General features: G+C 43.7%; 1 non-coding gene and 1 pseudogene across 1 annotated transcript; both read right to left on the bottom strand.

Annotated features, from left to right (window-relative positions):
• Positions 1–1477: 1477 nt before the first annotated feature.
• LOC114610939 lies at positions 1478–1607 on the bottom strand. Its single transcript, XR_003709761.1, has one exon. It is a non-coding gene; the product is annotated as a small nucleolar RNA SNORA17 (small nucleolar RNA).
• A 15609-nt stretch (positions 1608–17216) lies between these two features.
• On the bottom strand, positions 17217–18111 carry LOC114610926 (annotated as a pseudogene).
• Between the last annotated feature and the right edge of the window lie 5483 nt (positions 18112–23594).

Here is a 23594-nt window from a genome sequence, read left to right as displayed (position 1 = left end):
GATTCTAGCCACCAGGGACACACACTTGCTCTATAAAAAGCAACTTTTAGAAAGTCACAGTCTGTCTGGCGTGATGTCATATTCAGTATGCCCAGCACTCAGGTGGCAGAAGCAGGAACATTGAGTTCTAGGCCTGCTTGTATTACATAGTGAGACCTTATTCAGAATGCCAAAGAAACAAAAGGAAAGTGAAAAACCCTAGTCCAGTCTTCAAATGCTTCTTACATCTTGGTGTTCCGCTTAGAGCAGTCCAGGATATTCCAGAGATAGCTCTGGCACACTCACTATGCCATCCTTCCCTGCTCAGAGACTGGCCACAGCGATTCCTATACTTGAGTTTCCGTAGCAGTCTTTACTTTGAGCCTGTTTCTGCCACAGGTCTTTGGCACATGCTGCTGCCTCCCAGAGTGCTCTTCTCTGGCTCAGAACTTCTTGAGCATGACTTTGTTGGTGCTATTTTTAGGGGCTACTTTATTGTTCTTATACCTACCTACCTTCCAACCCTTACTCCACCTTAATCCCTTCCAACCCCCAACACTAGGTAGAAGAGAAAAAATGTTAGAGGAAAAGGGGGTGTGGACCTTTTTAGACTACTTCCTGCTGATTAGAGATTTCATGTTTCTTGGGGCAAGTCCAATCTTCATCATCAGGATCCAATTTCTTTTTTTCTTTGCTCAAGCAGCAGGGGGGCAGCAGCCTCCACAGGCTTCTCAGGGGTCTCCCATTTATACCTTCTCCAGTGTTCTCAGAATTAAACTATCTGCAGCTGGTAAAGATCACGCCCCTGCTTGTGCACGAGACAAATCATAATCACCTGCTGTGAAGCAGCCTCTTACCCACACCTGGGATTAAAACAAAAACATACTCACATAACTGTTTTTTTGTTTAAAGGAAACTAAAACTCTTACTACATGACTTCCTGTTTAGATCTTGCTCCAAACTGAGCCATTAGTGACACCTTCCTTGACAGGTATCACATCTGTAACCTCAGCACTCAGGAGGCTGAGGCAGGAGGATTCCCAGGTGATACAGCCCTCAGATATCAATAAGTCCTGGGCTGTAGCCCAGACCAGGGATGTGGGCCTGGTCTTTGGTGGTAACAGACTCCTGCTACTGCAGGGCCATGGATCCAGACATGGCCTCTGGTGACTGCACAGGCCAGGACCCTATCATGGTCCCAGGTGGCATCACAGGCTCCTCACATCAGGCTATTCCTCACTACCCTCGTGTCTCAAGTTCTGCCTCTCTTCATTGTGCCCACATCCTTCTGTTTCTCTTTCTCTTCATTTTTCCACCACTTACTTGCTCCTCTTAGTGGTGCCCGGGGTCTCTCTGAGTGTTTGAGGTTGGCTCAGGAATGGTCTCTGGTGTGCTATGCTTCATTTGTGCATTATGGCACAGGGAAAGGGTCATCTTGGGCATATCCCCTTGCCCCTCCACCCTGGCTGTGGTCTCAGGCTCATTTTTCTTTTCAGGAAATGTTAGACTACTAATCATTCAGATGTCCATAGATCAGAACACTTAGTGTAGACATAGCCTCTTTCCTCTCTGCCCCCTACTGACACACATGCAACACACAGTTGTCATACTTACAACCATGGGGCAGGTTGTCTTGGTATATTTTTATTTCTCCTTTGTTTCCTACATTTTTCCCCTTTTCTTTGTTGAGATAGGGTCTCACTCTGTAGCCTTGTCTGGCCTGGAACTCAACTGTAGACAAGCTGGCCTTGAACTCACAGAGATCTGTCTGCTTCTGCCTCCCAAGTGCTGGGATTAAAGGCACGAGCCACCGTGACCAGCCTGTTTATAATTTTTCTTCTACACAGGAGGGTTGTTCCCTGGTGGACTGTGACACTGGCAGTGCCTACTGTTGAGTCTGGCATCAACAGTAGGGTATTTTGAAAAGTATCTGCTGATGAAGAGCAAGATATGCCAGCCCTTGGGCAGCTGCAGAGCTGTGTGTGTGGATCGCAGCACAGCCTCAAAACCCACTTTCTGGAGTCAGACCTGTGAAGTTGAAGGTAATTCTAAGAGGAAAGACAGAGTGATTCTGTCACATGGTGGAGTTCTGTGGAACCCAGATGGGCAACACTAGGAGGGTAGAAGATCACCAGACACGACTACAGTTCTAGAGTCCCTTTGCCACATCTCTGGCCTTGAGTTGTGACGGCATTCACCTTCTGCAATGCTGGCCTTTTGCAGAGCCTGCCAGGAACACTCCTCTTGTTACATTAAACATCCTCTTTAACTGTATTTCTTAAAATGTCCAACTCTTCATGATGCCTTTGCAAGGTAGGTAGGTGAAATCAACCTTACTTTGTGGAATAAGGAATTGAAACTCAGTGGGATTAAGTGTCTTGCTTGAGTCAAACACAGAGAAAAGGACAGGGCAACCCTCACACATGGTATTTGCACTGAGCCCAAAGCTAGCTTCTCAGCAGCAGGTACCATGGTCAGCTCAGGGTCTCTCCAGAGCTCTTCAGGACCCAGGTGGAGCAGAACAAGTAGTCTTCTCAGCCTCACCTTACAAAGCAGAGAGCTCTAGGCTGTGTCACAAGCTGGCTGTCTGAGTGACCTTGGGCAGCTTTCCTTAGCCTTCACATCTGTAAAATGAAGGGTTTGGATAATGGCCTAGGAATTGCCCCAGCTTTGATGTAGGAGCCTGTGATATCAGAGTAAGAGAGATTGTATCATTGTGAATTGAAAAATAATGATCTTTTATGCTTCACATGTAACTTTCCATCTCTCAGGCTACCTATTATATAGTGTCAACGTTGCCTCATATATCAGACACAATGGTAATAAGTATGTAATTTGTAGCTGTGATTTCCATTTTATGGCAATATCTGATTTACACGAGGTGTTTTTAAAGTGTGTCACTTACAATACACACACCTGCCAAGAGCCTGGTCTCTCATAATGACTTTGCAGTGAGGTCAGAGAAAGGGCCCAAGACGAGGTAAATAAACAGTCGGCATGTTTCCAACATCAAGTATCCTTCTCTTCGCAGGAGGCTGCTGCATCCTCACAGGACCTTCTGGAAAGGTGAGTCAGGATTATGAACTATGCAGATAGACCATGTCTGCAGGTGAGAGAGCTGTATATCCTAGATGGGTGGGGAATTTTGATCAATTTGTGGAAATAACTAAGCAAGGATCAGTTCAAAGAACTGTCAGTTTATTGTGTTTGGTCCTTTTGATAAAAACTTGAGCTGGGCCTGTGCATGGTGGCTCATGCTGGTTATCCCAGCACTTGGAAGAATTGTGTGTTTGAGGCCAGCTTGGCTAGGGGGCAAGATTCTGTTTCATTAACAAGCAAACAGAGTCTGGAGCGATGGCTTTACAGTTAATAGTAATGGCTACTCTTCCAGAGGACCCAGGATCAATTCCTAGCACCTACATGGTGGCTAACAGCTATCTGTAACAGTTCTGGGGGATCCTATGCCATCTCCTGAACTTCAAAGACACCAAACATTCAAGTGCTACATAGACACACATGCAGGTAAAACACTCATGCACGTAAAATAAAATCCAAGCAAAGAAAAATTAAGATAAATACCCAAAGGCAGAGGCAAGGTTAAATGTCAGAATCATCTAGGGGGAAGAATACTAATTTGGGCATACTTATAGGACTTTTGGCAAATTGGCTATTTTGCAGGCTGGATTTTGATGAAGAGAATTTTAGCAGACTGGTCTGTTCTCCAGGGCCAGTTCAGATCTGAAAACTTTGGCTATTTGGTTTCTTTAGACTGAGGGGCCTAACTGTCCCTCTATAGTTGGACAGGGCACCTTGGATTATTCCTCTAAACCCCAGTAAGGGAAAGCGTGAAGGGGGCAGGGTTGATCGTCAACCTAACCCCTCCTCCACACCTCAAGTGAAGAGGCTTCTGAAGAACCTTGTTCCTTAATTCCAGGAGGAATTTGTGGCCTTTGAAGCAGATCCAAGCTTCTGGAAACTTGATCCTCCTGTGAGCCTCTGAAGCCTTTCACAGCAGGCTCTCAGGTGATTTAGACTGCTCTCCATGCTAGTGCAATAACAGCAGCAGTACCCAGAGGCCAGCGAGGGTCAGGAGGCAAAGCTGCCTTTGGACTTCTCCTCTGCTGCCTTAGCTTCTCTTGGTCAAACTCCAATTCTCAGTTAAGCAACTTGATGGGTATGCTGGCTACCCCCCAAGGGCAGACAACGCTGAGAGAGATGAACTTCTGCCCTAGGGATTTTGGCTGCTTGTTCAAAATCCTCCCAAAGGTCAGTCACCAGGCTTGGATTTCTTCCTGAACCTTGGCAGACTCTGTAGAGCTTAACAGTGCAGCAGACTGGCCTGTGAAGCTCTTTGTGTTGAGCTGTAATGCTCGGCAGTCACTCATTTCGATAGCTTAGGGTGAGTGCCATGCCAGGATTGCTGGATGTGTTTTAATAAAACAAGCATTTGGGAAAGAATGGTGGTTTGGATTTTTCTGTGATGCTAGAGACAGAACCCAGGGCCCTGTACACTCCAGGCAAGGGCTTCACCACTTAGGTACCTCCCCATGCTAGGCTTTATCATGGGAGGACAGGTAGTCAGCAAGGTACCCGCTTTTCTTTTCCCATTCGAGACTTTTTCATAATCAAGATCTTTCTTTGTCAAGTTACTGGTGTAGAGATGACGAAGATTTATCACTCCTGCAATGTGGTGCTGTTTCCTGCCATGCCCTTGAACACACCATTTTTCCAAGCCACGAATGTCTTCATCTTGTCTGTTAGCATATTTGAACTTCTTTTCAATACCCAGCTCAAATATCACTCTCTAAGCACCATCTTTGCAGTTCCACCAGGCTCAGATTACTTAGAATTTGTAACTGTTTACATATTTCACCCATTGCCTATCATATAACATCTTCAAGGAAAGACTTTTTTTCCCATTTATTTACTTACTTGTTTAGTGGTAGTATTATGGTTAAGATATAGAGTTCAGAGATAACTTGGGATTGAAGACTGGTTACTCAACTTTCTATGTCACAAACAGTGAATGCCTCCATCTCTTTAAAGCTTATGTTTCTTGTCTGTAAGGATGGGCATAGTGATAGTATTACTACCCAGGCTTCCTGAGACAAACACACATTTAAATTATGGAGTGCTTACTGTATTTTAGAGATTATGCTGGCCACACTACTGCTACGATTATTTATTCAACAGTTATTTATTACAATGGCGCCTAGCACTATCCTAGATGTTGCCTGTAAGATATAGCAAGATGTTTGGTATAGTTAGACCTCAGGAGTCGTTTCAAATCTATCTGTCAGGTAAACAGGGTTATGCTGTGTAACAAACACCTCCTTACCTATCAAATCTCAGTAGTTTAAATTTTAAAAAATATATTTATTGTTCCTCCTACGTGTTTAGTGTGGGTAGTTGAAACTTCAGTTGATCAAAGGTCAGAGTGCCAGATTGACTCCGGTATCATCTCAATAGCTCTTTAGCAGAGGCAGGGAATCCCCAATTCAAAGTCAGTGGCAATAGCTAGCCCCAGGCTAGCTACGTGGGAATGAAGTTTTCAGCCTAGGTCTTCTTTCCTTTCTCACTTTTGCACTCAATTATATTTAAGCAGATGAGTGATCCTGTCAGTGTTAAGACAACAGCAGAAAGGAACATATTTATGGAAAGCGCTCTGCTTTCTAATTAAGTTTCTGCTGCCCCAAGCTTTGGGCCCAGGTGCTGATTTGCACTTTTGAAAAATCAAAATAAAAACTCTAAGTCGAGAAAGCTTGTGAAATGCTCCTGTGTTCTTCTCCATGACTGGCACATAAATAAAAACAGCTCTTTATTCCGCCCACTGTGAACACCTTTGCTTTCGTTGCCTGATGGTTTGGACAGGTTTTTGTTTAAAGACAATTAAAAGTAGCTTCTAAATGCAGAAGCTAGTGAGGCAGCCAATGGGAAGGCACACATGATAGGGTAAGTGGGGCAAATCTCAGTCAGGCACTTAAGGGTCCTGAGAAAATGGTGTCCAGGACTACAGTGACACTGGGCTCAGCCAAATGCTCCAAAAGATTACTACAACCCCCCAATCCTTTGCTGCCACCAGTGAGGTGAGGGTACCTTTATTGTCTATTTGTGTTTAACTCAAAAATTCCCTATTTGAAGCAACAAACATAGCTGTTGCCAGCCTCTGGGTGTCAGGAACCAGCAGCCACAAGCTGGGATGAAATGGAGGTCTCTACTGTGTGCTACCTGAAGGTGATGGCTGTCCCTGCTGATGGCTGCACTTGGCTTAAGGGTGGAACACTCCATCACTGTGAACTACAGTTGTGAGTTCCAGGGGCTGACGCTGACTTGAACAAATCCCTTCTCACTGAACTTGTTTCTTAGCTGATAGATGGAGGATACGTTATTATTATGCAATGCCAGTATCTCCAGATTTTAGCAAAGTTCTGAAGAAATAGAGCGTAACTTTCACACTGTTATTTTATATTCAAAAGAAAGCTTTGAGGTATACTGAAAGGCAGGTTGAATGAAGGACTGGGGAGACAAACTTTGGATGGCTGTGTGATTTTAGGAATTCTTGTCCTCTCTGTTCTTGCTCATTTTTCCAGGTGAGGACAACTCCGCTTGGGTCCTTATAAGTGCGCCTTATGGTTACGTGAAACGGGAATGCAGAATACACTTGAAGCAAATCCTGGGAGGCAAATCCCTTAAGGAGTCATGGATCCTAGAGACTGGGGAAGAGCCTGGAGAGCCTTTTCCTCCATGATAAATATCCTGGGGCCTCTGAGCACACAGGGCAGAGGTCTACTTTGATTAACTTCTAGAGAAAAATGGCTGTTTGCAGGTGGCAAGGACCTTGTCACACACTCCCTCTAATGGATTTCTTGGAGGATGAGGCACAGAGTGCCTAGGCAGTGAAAGCAATCTGCACTGCCTTTAATCTTGGGGCAGAGCTGCTGGCAGAGTTGTTGCCTGCCTAGTGAAGAGCAGAAGCTTACGCCAAGGACAGGCATGCAGGACAGGGAAGGAGGGGCGTGCCGGGGCACCTTCCCTCTTCTTGTTTATCCACCAGGGTCTACTTCAAGCTGGGTGGCTCAGACCAGCTCTCAGGTTGGCTGGTGGCTTTAGGCTTTTGCTCTATCCAGAGACACTGACACACTTCTGAAGCAGTGGGTGGGCCTGTCTTCGATGCTTGAGTGACTCGTCAGACTTTTGTGGTCCCCGGCTCTGTGTGTGTTGAATACAATGGATGAGAAGCTGACTCTCTCCTTGTTTCTCAGAGTGTCCATGCCATCCTACTTGGGAGCACTCTTGTCCCCACTGTGATGGACGGTAACATCTGTCACCCACTTTCTACCTCAGATTCCAAAGGCAGCAGGCACAAGGCTGAGGACAACATTGGGCCCTCCCCTTGGAGCTGAGAGTTTTCAGTTCCTTCTGAACTTGCTTTGAGAGATTTATTTATTTATTTATTTATTTATTTATTTATTTAATTGTGCTTTGCTCATTTGCACTCCTCTTCATCACCTTTGTTCCCCCCACACCCCTCCTCCTGGTTACCTTCATCTTCCCACGTAGTTTAAAGGTAGACTTTAGTCACCTTTAGTCGTCTTCCTCTTATTGTGGTGCACTTCTCCATCTGACCAAGAGACTGGTTTGAGAGTCGGCCTCAGCATCGTCTTTCCTGCATGGATTTCCTCCCAGCCAGTTTCATAAACCTCTCAATGTCCTATGTCTTTGCTGGGACAGGTGTGGATTCACCTGCATGTGTGGGAGCCAAGAGTGGGTGGCCTGCTCCTCCAAGGACACCACTGTGCAGAGACTACAGCTCAGAGTCATAATGACAACATACTCTGTCTGACATTTGGAAAGAGAATTAAGAAAAATCTGCTCTTGATGGGGCTGGAGGACAGGGCACACACCCCACTGTTGGGCATTACCAGTACAGTTCTTGTCAGAGTCAGAGGACTATGGGGGTCTGACTCCCTGGGTGGCTCCAGGGCTTAGCTCCCTCAGCAGTGAGTGAGCAGAATGAGAAGAATTCTGTTTCTTTTCCCTCTGGCATTTTTCAGTTTTACATGTATCTCATGACAGCCCCTGGGGCTGATCTACTCTGGTCTTTTAACTAGATAAATTATATTCTCCCTGGGGACTTGAGAACCAGAGTTAGAAAGCTACTTTGGACTCCTGCTTCAGCTGTCTACCATAAGGGGCCCTAGTGACTTGCTCTCTCCCTTTGGCCCCTATGATTTTGGTGAGAGCCACTCTTCCTGAACTCTAAATATGAAGTATAATCAGATATATTTCTGTCGCATTTGTGGGTTGGCTCAAGAGATGCTGTATGGTTACTTTTCTGTTGCTGTGATAAAATACCACGACCAAAAGCAACTTTTAAAAAGTTCCTTTGCCTTAGGGTTCCAGAAAGATAGATGCCCACAATACTGGGAAGGATATGGTGGCAGGAACACAAAGCTGATAGATTACATTTTAGCAATACACAGGAAGCTAAGAGCACAAACAGGAAACGGGGAAAGGCTATCCATCCCCAAAGCCTGTCCCTAGTGATGTACTTCCTCCAGCAACACCGGGTCTCTATAGGTTTCATAACCTTCTCAAACAGTACCACCAACTAGAGACCAAGCATTCAAACACATGGCTCTATGGGAACATAAGCCATTAAACCACTACAGTTGGCACATGACATGAGCCAGTCTGTGAAAAGCCACCAACCCAAGAACTCCCTGCTAAAGATGCTGGAAATAACAAGCCAAATACCACCATGCCCAGCTCCTTGGAGATTGTGTAGAACTTTATAGACTTGAATTTGTTTGCCAGTGGTGTCTGCGTGGCTCAGAAATGCCTCCCTTGTCCTTCAGGTAACCAAGTTGAAGCTGTAGCTGACTGCCTCCTCCTAAGTACCATGACTTCTGTGATTGTCCACGGATGCCTTGTACAATGGTTCTGTCTCTTTTTAGATATTTACAGATGGTCTCACAGGTCTCAACCCAGAGCAATTTGCCGGGGTGTCACTGACTTACTGAGAGGGAGATGATAATGTCTATAATAATAGCAGAAGCTGGTCTAGTCTGGTAGCACTGAGTCTCTTGGGTCTGGATTTATTCATAGGTGAGTAGAGCCACAGCCAATGGGGTCTCTGGACTTTCGTTTCCTCTTCATGGGTCTTCTTAAAATTCTTGGAATATACTGAGATGGTAAATGGCAACTTCAAGACAGAGGGTTTACCCTGGGAATGAGGATTAGTTTGATTTAACAAGCTGAAACTTACTTGTCCATCCATCTGTCTGTTTGCCTGTCTGTTTGTCTATCCATCCATCCATCCATCCATCCATCCATCCATCCATCCACCGATCCATCTACCCATCCATCCACCGATCCATCTGTCTGTCCATTTATACACTTATCCATCTACTATTCATTCACTATCCATTCTTCCACCTCCCTATCATCTCTCTAATATACAATACAAGCCTAACGTAAAAATAGTAATAGGGTCCTCACTTAGAAAAGAAGTGCAATAGTACCTACCACAGAGAATAAAGCCACAGGAGCAATTGTAATAAGTGCTTGGGATGGCTGTTTTTTGCTAACTTAGCAAAAACCTAGACATGTCTAGGAAGGGGAACCTCAACTGAGAAGATGGCTCCATCAGATTGCCAGTAGGAAATTTTCTGAGTCAGCGATTAATAGGCTTTTTCTCTCTCAATGATGCAAATATAGGCCAGATGAGACCAGATTAAAAGTAGATAAATGTAGGTTTACTAGGTGCTCTTCCCAGGCAGGTTCATTGGTCCCAAAGAACAGGGGGCAGGGAATTGTGAGCCCTGGCTAAGTCAAAGTGGTATAGATCTCAGGGGAGAGATGATGATGTGTCAGCTAGGAGCTGGGGTTATACCCACACACACTAAAAATCTTATCCCATATTGGGTTGCTGAAAATGCAGAAACAAGGGGTGATGAGGTTGAGGTTGTGGGAAGGAGGGAAGACAGGGTTTCCCAGCTTATGTGGATGCAAGCAGGGGTTCCAACCAAACAGTGATGCTATGAGGGGGGCCTGCTCACTGGAGGTAGTGTCACCTCTAAGCAGGTAGCCATGGATTGTATAAGAAAGCAGGCTGAGCAAGCCATGAGAAGTAAGCTGGTAAGTAGCACTCCTCCATTCCCTCTGCTTCAGTTCCTGTCTCCAGGTTCCCACCGTGACTTCGCTTCATGATGGACTACTGTGGTAAGCTGAAATAAGCAGTCCCTCCTCCCCCACCACACACAAGTTGCTTTTGGTCATGGGGTTTTATTATAGTGATAGAAAGCTTACTAAGACACTGCTCCTTTGAGGGGACATTATCCCACCATCTTGGCATGCTGAAGCTCCTACTCAGAATAACTCTCTCAGAGCCTCTACAACCCAAAGAGAGCACCAAGTGAGCCACAGACTCATTTTCCAGGATGGCTTAAGAGGACATGATGCCTTCCCACTCACTTTCTCCCTGGTGTGAAGGAATCTGTAGGGACTCCAGGTCAGAAGCCTAGAGAAGGTGGCATGCCATTTTATCAAGGCTGTCCCTTCTTGGTGCTTGTAATGGGGAGTCTGAAACCTTTGGCTGAGAGTGGAGTCAGACACCTCACACTAATATGGATGCTACTGAGCTGAGAAATTGTGGGCTCCTCTGGGGCACACTGCTGGAAGAGCTCTTAGCACAGGAAGCAGCTACAGAGCTTTGGAGTCACACAGCAAAGCGGGGGCTGGAGCCAGTTCTTGTCTAGAGTGGAAAGTGGGGTCAGCCTTGCTAGTTGTGAGAGGTGGCAGGAAGCTTGTGACATAGGAACCTTAATCATCTGATGTGGCAAGATTGTACTCTCTAAGGGCTCAAGGGATGCTGCAGAAGCCAGCCTGGAGTTTTGAAGTTCTATTTACCCATACAGATATCCTAGCAGCTGAGAGGCATTGGTAGCAAGAGTCTGCACAGGATTGGGGGGCAAGGCAAGGAGACCAGGGGGGTGTTGGACAAGTTTGTTCTGAGCTCTGCCATGTCAAAGAACAGTTAGTGTCTCCACGTATTACTCCATAAAACCCTAAGGTGTATAAGTGTTCAAGGGCCTCTGGAGAAGTATATGGAGTAGAGAGAGATTGGGGAAAAACCCTAACCAACTGTCAAGGCTTGGATCTGAAATGTCCCCCCACAGGCTTAAATTTGAACTTCTGTTCCTCAGCTGGGGGCACTGATTTATTAGGTTATGGTCCCTTCCCTTTAGCAGGAAGGACATGACTGGTGGAGGTAGGCAACTAAGGGTGGGACTTTGAAGGTGACTGTGGAGTCCTGGTCTCGTGTGCTTCAGGGACTGTAGTGATGTCACTTTTGCTGTGGTGAGTACTGCTGTGCCTCTCATGTCATGGCCCTGGGTGTATATTTGGAGGAATCAAAGTCAGCACACCAGAGCGAATTGCCCACTCCCATTCATTTCTGCACCCCCCGGCAGGGCTAAGAAGTGTAACCAGTTTAGATGACACCAGCAAACCAAATGAAGAACACGTGAACACACGCCGTGCATGCACACAAACATACATACCTAATGGTGTTTTATTCAACCCTCCAAAGGATGAAGTTCTGCAAGTTCCATTTGCAGGAAAATAGATGGAACTGGAGATCATGTGATGATCCAGAAAGACAAGTAATAGAGGACCAAGAAATCTGCTGCGAGATTGTGGCCTCTAGGTATGACAGGAAATTACACACATGAAATCTCAACAAGACAGCTGCCCAAATAAGACCTGAACGATGACAAAACCAGGTGGCATGCCAACACAGATGGGAGAAATCTCACAGGGTCCTAGATGAAGAAATACAATCAATTAATGACTACAGAGGTAGGGAGAGAGAGAGATAGAATTAGTATTCCCCAGGGATAAGCCTCCTAAATGGTTATCTAGTACCAAGTGGTCAGCCCAAGAGTAACACTAAACACATCCAGCAGGTTGTATTTATATATTTGTAACAATAATATCAACAATAATAACAGTAATAATAACAATAATAATAAAAATTAAAAAGCAGCTGTGAATTTGAGAGGGAGTGTTTGTGGGAAGGGGCGAGATGGAGGAGTGCAGTGGAGAAAATGATATAATTACATTTTAACTTAAAAAAATAGAATAAAAAGACATAGCCAGCAGTAGTGTGGAGAGGAACATAAGAAGGAATATGGTCAAGTGCATTGTATACATATATGAAAGTGTCATCATGGGGCCCATTATTTTATGTTATACAGCAGCCTGCCTTTCTGCCAGGGGTGCCTGGGTGATGCCGGGGCAACACCAGCACATCGCAAGGAGGAGGCAGGGCAAAGTCTGGAACAGGGAGTCCCCAGCCTGTGTTTCCCACCTGGGTATCAGAAACCATTACAGGCAGGCAGTGGGATGAATGATGTGGTACCGAGTCTCCTCTCTGGGTACCCAGGCACCACCAGTATAGCCAGTATACACCCTCCCTTCCCCAACCCCCAGAAGAAGTCAGGAACAGGGTTGCTGTTAGGTATAGATGCCTCAGGGAATCTGCACAGCCAGGCAGGAAGGGAAAGGCAGAGCCTGAGGCAGAATCCAACTGGGGTGGAAGTGAGTGCTGAGTACCGGAAGGGCTGGAGGAAAGAAAGCCTTCTTCTGGAGTCTTAGGCTTGTTTAGGTGAAGACCTTCCCCAGGTGATCTTTAACGAACCAGTTCTCTGAGACGATCCTTGATTGTTCATCTTGTTTTATTGAGGGTAGATATGGGCACATACACTTTATTCAGCGTGAACCAGGGATTATATACCTCTTGGGTAAGGAACACACAGGAAGGGGAGGCCATTGGCTGAAGGCTTAGGGTACCAAAATGCCTCATTAGCATGGGGAAGTATTCCAGATGTTGTATTACATGACATTCTTCAGGTAGAGGTGTAGGGTTTTTGTACACCCCAGACAAGATCAGAGAAGGCAAAGCCCTGCTGATGAAAGGAGTTCTCTATATAGCACAGAACCCAAGAAGGCTGTCTGGTCAATGGTAGACTTCAACCTTAGTTAGCAGAGTTTTCCCATCATTTTATATAATTAATATATCTAATAAAAAATCTGTAAGACTTTGCAGTGTAAACAGTTTCTGTGAGAGGCTGTAAGGAAGTAAGCCTCCTAGTGGAAGAAAGTAAGCCTCCTGGTGGTCACAGGAGACACCAATCAAAATGCTTATGTATCTGGGTGATGTCTGGATCTACACTCAGACAGCAGGGTCAATCAGGTATCAGGGTCAAGGTGATTATTCATTCTCCAACTCCCTGTCACTAACTGGGTTGGTCATCTTTCTCCAGGTTTATAGCAGTTCATAGGTGAACTGCATAGGAAAATGACTCTTGAAGACTTTGAGATAATGTCAGCCAAGCTTGGATCTGAAAACCTAACCATGCTTTGAAAAGCTAGATATCAACATTTGAGAGGCAGAGGTAGGATGATCTCCATGAGTTTGAGGCCAGCCTGGTCTATGTAGCAGTTCTAGGCCAACCAGAGGTACATGGTAAGATCCTGCATTAAAACCAATCAACTGACCCACCAGCCTACCTACCAGCTAATCAACTAACCAACCAGCCATCCAACCAACCAACTAACCAACCAACCAACCAACCAACTAACCAACCAACCAACCAACCAACTAACCAACCAACCAACCAACCAACCAACCAATTAGCTAACCAACTAACCAACCTACCAGTTAGCTAAACAAAACATCTACAACTGAAAACCCCCCAAAAGAAAGTGAGATGATTCACATGCTGAATCTTCTTTAGATGTCTGAGTTAGACTTTCAGTATTAGCAACATGCAGGGATTGACTCTTTTAAGTAAGGAAGGCACAAATTAGAAAAATACAAACATCTTTACCTTACTGGGTGGCCATCGCCATGACCTGGACAGGCTAGGCATCTCCATGGAAGACTTAGATAGGAACCTCCATATGCCTTCTCTCTGCTCCTACCAACCGGGACCTGAGCAGGCTTCTGATACTCAGGGAAGCATGGCCCATTTACAAGCGACGTAAGTCATCAGCCCTCGGCAGTCATGGAGCAAATCTCTCTGCACTTTAGATACAAGAAAAACAAAATATGGATATGAAAACAGCATCCAGGACCCAGGAATTCTTGCTGGCAGGCAGATGTGCAACCAGAAAATCTGAGAAATAAGAGGTAGCACAAGATATTGAAAGAAACCATTTCTGAAGAGGACGTACCAGTTTATCATCAGTTCTAATTCTTTGCCTCAGTAACACAAAGGGGCTGCCTTCCAGATGGAGTGGCAATCACATCTGTGGATTCCTGTCAAATTTCAAAATTTTTAGATTATTGGAAAGAAGTACAAACCTTTTTGTCAAAGCTCACCAGAAGGATTTTTAAAGGAAAGAATAAACGAGTAGATCCTGCTAGTCTAACCTTGAGTTACCCAGAAATCAAGGCCCAACCCAAAGGCTGCCATTGAAGGTTTCTGGAATTCATGCTTAGACAGCAGGGTTTCACAAGGGCAGCCAGCTCAAGATGGGTTATTGAGTTGCCAGCTGTTATAGCTCCTTTGCTCTGCTTGGGATTCTGAAGCACACAGGGGTGTCTGCCTAAGAGACCAAAGACAGAATCCACTAGCTCACCTGACTCCCCCTAAATCAAGATGGTCTCAGGGAAATTGATGCTATTCTATTTCCAGAATATGTGTGCTGAGGAGAGCATAGCTTTGAGTGGCTGCCCCAGGGTGCTGCATCAGAGACACCCTGGGCAGGAATTAAGAATAAACCATGAAGATCACATGATCTTCACATGATCATGTGAGACACATGATCTGACTGCTTCTGCACAGAGGGACCAACACAGAAGCTACACTTCTGTAGCGGTGATTTGGACGTAGACACAACGTGGAGAGGAACAGGGTCTGTGTTCACTGTGCTGTGGATGTGGGGTTCAGGGACAGCAGGCGCAGCAGTGCATGATGTGGCAGCAGCGCATGATGCAGCCAGGCTCTTTCCCTCCACCGGTGTCACACTTCCTATAATATGCTATGAAAGCATCACCTTCTCCTCCATACCTTTCTTGTGTTGAACCCAACACCTTGCACATGCCAGGTCAGTCTCTGGGCTGCATCCTGAGCCCTGACAACATCATGTCTATATTAAAACACTGTTTTCATAAAAATTAAACTATGATGACCTCTGAGAGTTATGTGTTGAAATTTAAATTTGCACCAAGATAGGAATGATAGATGTATTTATGCCACCCCCAAAACAAGTTTCAAACAACGAGGAAGGATGTGTGCAATTGTCAGAGTCTAATGTGATTGGAAATCACATTTTCTAGCCCTTAGATTATTTTTTATTATTGACTTTGCTTTGCATAGTGCCTATCATCTTTGAGGCTGTCCTAGAGTGTCCCCAGCCCCACTAAGGCAACATTTCCCCTAGTCATTCTCCATTGGCTTTTGCCACAGAAATCTGATATGAAGCCAGAACTCAGCAAATATTCAAGTAAATATTTATGGAATGATATGAATAAATAAAGTTAAAAATAGAACATTTTCTTATTCTTCTCTTGGACTAGATGCACAAACAAAGGAGAATGGATTTGCAGAGATTGAATGTCACCCTTCTGATGTCACCTTTCCGACCTCACCAATCAAGTTAGGCACCAGCTTCTGTGTCTTTTCAGACCACCCCAGGCACTCAGCTGTGGTAGCCTTTATTCTTGGCTTTATTGATGCCCAATTTGCTAGAATGTGGGCTTCTTAAGGGCAAGGGGCACTTCTTATTAATCCTTCTGTTGACAGCACCTGGGAAGTCTCTATGCCCCAAAACATGAAATCAATTAGTCTTCACTATAGGCTCTGCCATGAATTCCTCCACAACACTACCAGAGTGAAGAAAAGCCAGCTATGGAGGGAAACAGTTAAGAGGATGCTTTCAGCATCTGACATGCAGCTGAGTATCTGGGGATGAGTCACAAAATTCATCCCTGCCTCGGTTTCTCCAAGTGAAAACTGAGAGCTGAAGTAAGTAAGGTTTAAGTGGGTCACCGCTCTGTTTGTGGCATCTTTATAGTTCTAATGGGGAGAGACACTTTTCTGCAGCTAGGCCATACATAGGTTTAGGATTCTTCATTTACTTTAGTCAGATCTCACTAATCCACTGGAAGGATTTTTAAAAATGTAAATCTGCAATGTCACGCTTTGCTCAAAACCCTTGGAAGTACTCTGTTTCCAGCTCCGAGGTAGCATGAGATCACTTGAAGAACTTTTGCTGTTTATTCTTATGAATGTGAGCTGTGTCACACCAGCAAGGTCAATTGGGGGACATAGGAAGGAGGAGAAAGGTGCCCAGTGCCAGAGCACAAGTGGAAAACATGGGTGAGCTGATGCTCTGCTCCCCAGAGAAGGAGGGCACCGAGAGGTCCAGGGCAGCAGTAGTCTGGTCATTAAGGGTTGAGTCAAATGAAAGAGTGGGAGACTGTCTTGGGAATGAATGAGACAGGAAGTTGGAATTGAATAGGGTTGAGACAGGCTTTTTGAAGAACATACAATAGCAAGGAAATAGAACTTGCCAACATTCCATCAACACCATCCATCAACAGATGAATGAATAGCTGTAAAGAAAAACAAAATTAAGAACTTAGCAGAGAAGTGAGCATGGTGGTACATACCTTTAATCCCAGTATTTGGGAGGCAGAGGCTGATGTCTCTCTCTGAGTTCAAGGAGCTATATAACCTATCTTAAAACAGAAAACAGAACAGAACAGAACAGAACAGAACAGAACAGAACAGAACAGAACAGAACAGAACAGAACAGAACAGAACAACAACTCAAAAAAAAAAAAAGCTTCGTAGGAAATGAATGGAACTTGAAAATATTCTGTTGTGAATTAACCTTGGTACAAAAAGACAAATGCTTCATGTTCTCTTTCATTTGCGGGTCTCAGCTTTTAATATTTTTTTGGTTTGGATATTTTTGTTTCTTCAATTTTTATTATCAGGAGTGACTTAATTAAAAAAATATAATTGAGCCCCATCATTATTGCCATTATGGAAATGGCTTTAAGAGAAAATTGGTCAGATGAATATTGTTGCTTCCCACTTTTCAACTGGTAAATAGTTGCCACTGATAAAGCAGAGAGGCCCAGAGAATCTGTTCAGAATGTTCAGGATATGGTATATTATACAACATGCCTGTTCTCGGGGAGAACACCTAGGACATAATTACGTGTACTTCTTGATTTCATCATACAAGACAAGGCACCACCCATGCCTCTGAAAATACTGGACCATGCACTCTTGTAAAAAGCCTTGCTTCCTTCATCACAAATGATCTTCTGCCAGGAATCAAGCATGCCACTATACATGATATCAGTTCCTTTGTGTCCCGATTGTATCACCATATGACAGCGAACCGTGTCCAAAGGATAGGAAGTCAGGCCAGCAACAGCAGTGACAGACTGTGCAATCATTCATCTGATGAAGATGTGAGTATTCTTGGGATCTGGGAGCATTCCCTTTGCAGTGTCATAGATACCAAAGTAGGCAGCTCGGTAGATGATAATGCCCCCCCCCCAACCCCCGTACATTAAAGCCTTGGTACTCGCCCTTAATCCCGTCAGATTTGTAGACCTTAACCAGGTAGTCACCAAGGCCTTTGAATTCCCTTTCAGCTCCAGCTTTGCCCACATTAGCTGCCAGACGGGTACCGGCAAAATCAAGAGGGTACACAAAACACAAGGATGTGGCCCCAGTGGCACCACCTGATGCCAGGTTCCCTGCAAAGTAGTGCCCAAACTGGGTCCTCTTGTCCACACCACCCAGAAAGATCTGCTTGTATTTATCTTTGACAGCAAAGTTGAGTGGGGAAGTATCTGATGACATTGGCTAGGTTATCACGCCAGAAGGACAGGACTCCCTGTTCCTTGGGGATACGTACCACACAGTCTATAATACCCTTGTACTGCTTATCTGTCGTGACTTGCTTGCTGGCATGCTTCACCGGCAGCAGCAGCTTGACCCACTTGGTGGGTGCTTCTGCCATCTTGGAGATGGTCATGTCCACTCCACTGGCCATGAAGTCCTTGGTGAAGGACAAACCAGCATTGGCATCTGTCATGTTGAAAGCAAAAAAGTGGCAGGTGAGTGCGGGACAGGACTGGGTTGACAACCAGCTTTGATGTCTGGACTCTGCAGCTTTTAATTTTATGTGTGTGTGGTTATATGGGCCTGAGTGTAGGTGTGGACCACAAAACTAGAAAGAGGACCACAAGTTTTAAGGAAGGGGTTAGGGAAGGGATCAGAACATATCTGACATAAAAATAGAAGGTAGGTATTGGCTGGGACAAAAGAGAACAAACAGAAAAAGAAACAGCTAGGGAGGGAGAAGATCACCAATACAGTATATGAGTGTGGGAAGAAAGCCTGCTACTTTGTATCCTAATTTAAAAAATGAAACTAAAAAACCATCCAAAGGAATAGTAAATGAGTGGGTGAATCAATACTATACAGCAGTTAAATGAACACACTGCACATACAATTTATTCTGTTGAATTTTAGCCACTTAGTGTTGAAGAAAATAATGGTATGTTTTAGAAGAATATGTAGTGGAGTCTATTAATAACAACTTCATTTTTTTATTTTTACTCTTTTAAATTATAGACTTTGTATTTTAAAAGTTATTATTAATTAAAATTATTCTTTGACAATATCATGCATATATGTTATGTATTCTAATAACTCGCAGCCTTAAGTCTCTCTTATTGACCTTCCATCCTGCCAAACCCCCTCCTCCCTAAAAATCTCTTTTCAGCAATTTAGACTCAAATCAACACCACAACCATAGCTGCTATAATTTCGAATTGCATTTATTACCTAAGATATCAAAAATAAGGAATGTTAATAACCTGGTAATTTATGCAGAGATGAGATTAATTGTAGGCTCTAGAATAGTTTATCAGTTTAACTTACTACATCATGTCAAGACTACTTTTAGAATAGAGTTTTTCAAAATAGCACCATGTTTTGGACATATAACTCTTTTCTTCTCATGAGGTACTGTAAGATCCCTACGTGCAAAGGAATAGTAGATCTGGGTTTTTCTTTATAGTGTTTTATATTTTCATATATATATATATATGCATATATATGTTGCTTTTAAGTTTTTATTATTATTAATTTTTACTTATTTACATCCTAAATGTTGCCACCACCTCCTGGTCCCCCCCTCACAGAGTTCTTCCTCCCATGATTCTTCCCCATTGCTTCTGAGAGGGGCATCCTCCCTTTCTGGAGCATCAAATCTCTATAGGATTAGGTGCATCCTCTCCATTGAGTCCCACAAGGCAGCCCTGTGCTACATATGTGCCAGGGGCCTCAGATCAGCCCATGTATACTCTTCGGTTGGTGGCTCAGTCTCTGGAAGCTCCTATGGGTCCAGATTAGTTGACACTGTTGGTCTTCCTATGGGGTTGCCACCCTCTTCAGTCCCTCCAGTCCTTCCCCTAACTCTTCCACAGGAGTCCCGGACCTCAGTCCAATACTTGGCTGTGAGTATCTGCATCTGTCTCAGTCAGCTGCTGGTAGAGCCTCTCAGAGGACAACCATGCTAGGTGCCTGTCTGCAAACACAGCATAGTATTAGCAACAGTGTCAGTGTTTGATGCCCACCCAGGGGATGGATCCCAAGTTGGGCTGGTCACTGGTCCACCATTTTTTCAATCTCTGCTCCATTTTTGTCCATGGATTTTTTTTTTTTTTTTAGACAGGAACAATTTTGGGTCAAAACTTTTGAAGGTGGGTTGGTGTCCCCATCCCTAGCTACTGGAGGTGGCCTCTTCAGGTTCCACATCTCCCCTCATTGGGTATTTTGGCTAAGGTAATCTCCACTGAGTTCTGGGAGCCTCCCCCATCCCAGGTCTCTGGGACTTTCTAGAGGTTCCTTCCCTCCTAAGTCCTCATCCCTGGCACAACAGCCTATTTCTATTCATTCTCCTGGCCCTATCGGCTTCTCTCCTGTCTCCCCCATGCTTGATCCTGCCCCCTTTCCCCTCCTCCTCCCCTCTACCATCTGGGTTCTTCCCTCCCTTTGCCTCCCATGATTATTTTGTTTCCCCCTTCTAAGTGGGATTGAAGTGCTCCCACTTGAACCTTCCTTCTTGTTTAACTCCTTTGAGTCTGTAGGGTGTATCGTGGGTATTCTGTACTTTTTGGCTAATATTCACTTATGTACTCCTTATGGATACTCACTCAGGATGCTATTTTCTAGTTCCATCTATTTGCCTGCAAAATTCATGATGTTCTCCTTTTTAATAGCTGAATAGTTTTCCATTGTGTAAATGAACCACATTTGTATATCCATTCTTTGGTTGAGAGACATTTGGGTTGCTTCTAGCTTCTGACTGTTATGAATAAGGCTGCTATGAACATAGTGGAGCACATGTCTGTGTGATATGGTGGAGCATCTTTTGGATATATGCCCAGGAGCAGTACAATTGGGTCTTCAGGTAGAACTCGTTCCAATTTTCTGAGGAATTGCCAGATTGATTTCCAGAGTGGTTGTACAAATTTGTAATCCCACCAGCAATGGAGGATTCTTTCTCCACATCCTTGCAAGCATGTGCTGCACTTGAGGTTTTGATATTAGCCATTCTGATTGGTGTAAGGTGGAATCTCAGGGTAATTTTTTTTTAATAATTTATTTTTTCTCAAATCGTAATTCATTCATGCAGGGGTTATAAACACAGAAAGGCAGGATGTGGGGAAGGGAATGACACTGGAGTGTGGGTGTTCACGGGGAATACAGATATCTTTCAGAACCGGGTATCAGCTGGGTGAAGGTTCAGGGTACAGGTCACTATGATTCTGCCTATGACTCACTTGTCCTTATCTAAGTTGGTATTGTCTGCCAAGGCTACCTATTTACAAGGTCTATGACTACTCACACTTGTAAATTTCCACAAAAGCTGCCTGTTTACATTAGCTTATAGCCATCTGTTTCAATGTTTTTCCACAGAGACCCAAGACTTGGTGTTAGTATACAGGTATGACAGGCCTATTGCTGATTTTAGGCCTATGGCTGATTTTAGGCCTTCAGTGTGTAAGCAGGACTGCCCCTGACATCTCTTCCCTTCTCTAAGTATAGAAGGGTTGTGGCAATTCTAATCTTGCAAAGGGGGGATAGAGGCCTGATCTCCAGTACTTGAAGGGGACCTTGTAATGGCTCCAGTCCCCCTGTCGTTGACCAGTGAGACATGAGGGCCATATCCACCCCGATGTCTTTTTCCTGGAAAGGGGATACTTTTGACATCAACCCCTATTCAGTCAGGCTTGTCCCTCAGGGAACCCAGAGAGATATTTTTATCTTTTATTTATATTCTCTCAGGGTCATTTTGATTTGCATTTCCCTGATGATTCAATATATGAAAATCTGTCAATGTAATCCACTATATAAACAAACTCAAAGAAAAAAAAATCATATGATCATCTCATTAGATGCTGAAAAAGCCTTTGATAAAATCCAACACCCCTTCATGTCAAAAGTCTTGGAGAGATCAGGAATTCATGGCACACAGCTAAACACAATAAAAGCAATATACAGCAAACCAACAGCCAACATCAAATTTAATGGAGAGAAACTTGAGCCAATCCCACTAAAATCAAGGACAAGACAATGCTGCCCACTCTCTCTATGTATTCAATATAGTACTTGAAGCTCTAGTTATAGCAATAAGACAACAAAAGGAGATCAAGGGGATATAGGTTGTAAAGGAAGAAGTCAAGGTATCACTATTCACAGATGACATGATAGTGTACATAAACGACCCCCCAAATTCTACCAGAGAACTCCTACAGCTGATAAATAACTTCAGCAAAGAGGCTGGATTCAAAATTAACTAAAAAAAAAAATCAGTAGCCTTCCTTTATACAAATAGTAAATGGGCTGAGAAAGAAATCAGGGAAATGACACCCTTCACAATAGCCACAAATAATATAAACTATCTTGGTGTAACTCTAACCAAGCAAGTGAGAGATCTGTATGACAAGAACTTCAAGCCCCTAAAAAATGAAATCAAAGAAAACCCCAGAAGATGGGAAGATCTTCCATGCTCATGGATTGGCAGGATTAACATAGTGAAAATAGTCATCTTACCAAAAGTAATCTACAGATTCAAAGCAATTACCATCAAAATTTCAACACAATTTTTTACAGACATGGAAAGAGCAATTCTGAACTTCATATGGGAAAAAAACCCAAAAACCCCAGGATAGCCAAACCAATTCTGAACATTAAAAGAACTTCTGGAGTAGTCACCGTTCCTGATTTCAAGCTGTACTATGGAGCAATAGTGATAAAGACTGCATGGTATTGGCACAGAAACAGACAGGACAATCAATGGAATAGCATCAAATACTCAGAAATAAATCCACATACCAATGGACACTTGATCTTTGACAAAGAAGTCAAAACCATACAGTGGAAAAATGAAAGCATCTTGAACAAATGGTGCTGGTCTAACTGGTGGTCTGCATGTAGAAGAATGCAAAAGTTCAAGTCCAAGTGGATCAAGAACCTCAACATAAAACCAGATACACTGAATCTTATAGAAGAGAAAGCGGTAAAGAGCCTCAAACACATTGGCACAGAAGAAAATTTCCTGAGCAGAACACTAATAGCTCAGGCTCTAAGATTAACAATTGATAAATGGGATCTCTTTAAACTGAACAGCTTCAGTAAGGCAAAGGACACTGTTAATAGGACAAAGCATCAACCTATAGATTGGAAAAAGATCTTCACCAACCCTAATCTAATAGAGGGCTAATACCAAAATACATAAAGGACTCAAGAAGTTAGACTCCAGAAAACCAAATAATCCAATTAAAAAATGGGTATAGAGCTAAACGGAGAATTCTCAACAGAGGAATCTCAAATGGCCAGAAAGCACTTAAAGAAATCTTTAACATCACGGAAATGTATATGTATGTACGTACGTATGTACATATGTACATACGCACGCGCGAGCATGTGTGCGCGCATGTGCACGGACACACACACACACATATATTATACACACACATATATACATACATATATATATATATATAATTTTTTGAGATAGAGTCTATGTGTCTTTGGCTATTTTGGAACTCTCTATGTAGACCAGGGTGGCCTTGAACGCAGAGATTTGCCTGCTTCTGCCTCCTGAATTCTTTTATTAAAGATGTACAACACCATGCTTAGGTAATATTCTCATACAGTTAGTGTCCTTTGCTTCAGCTTGAAAACTTTTTAGCATTTATTAAAAGCAGATCACATGATAATGAACTTTTTTCAGCTTTTGTTTGTCAATGTCTTTATTAATTTCTGTATTAGTCATGATTCTCTAGAAGAACAGAATTTATAGAATGAATATCTCTCTATATGTAGAAAGGGAATTTATTAGAATAATTTACTGGCTATGGTCAAGTTAGTCCAAGAATGGCTGCCTATAAACAGAAGGTCCAATATTCCAGTAGCTGTTTGGTCCATGAGACTGTCTGTCTCAACTGGTCTTCAGTATACATTGGAATCTAGAAGAAGTCGGCTCTAAAGCCAGTGAAGGAA

The sequence above is a fragment of the Grammomys surdaster genome, unplaced genomic scaffold, assembly GCF_004785775.1.
Source record: "Grammomys surdaster isolate TR1022 unplaced genomic scaffold, NIH_TR_1.0 126063, whole genome shotgun sequence".
NCBI lineage: Eukaryota > Metazoa > Chordata > Mammalia > Rodentia > Muridae > Grammomys > Grammomys surdaster.
The sequence above is the reverse complement of the archived record's forward strand: the minus strand, read 5'-3'. Positions and strand labels throughout refer to the sequence as shown.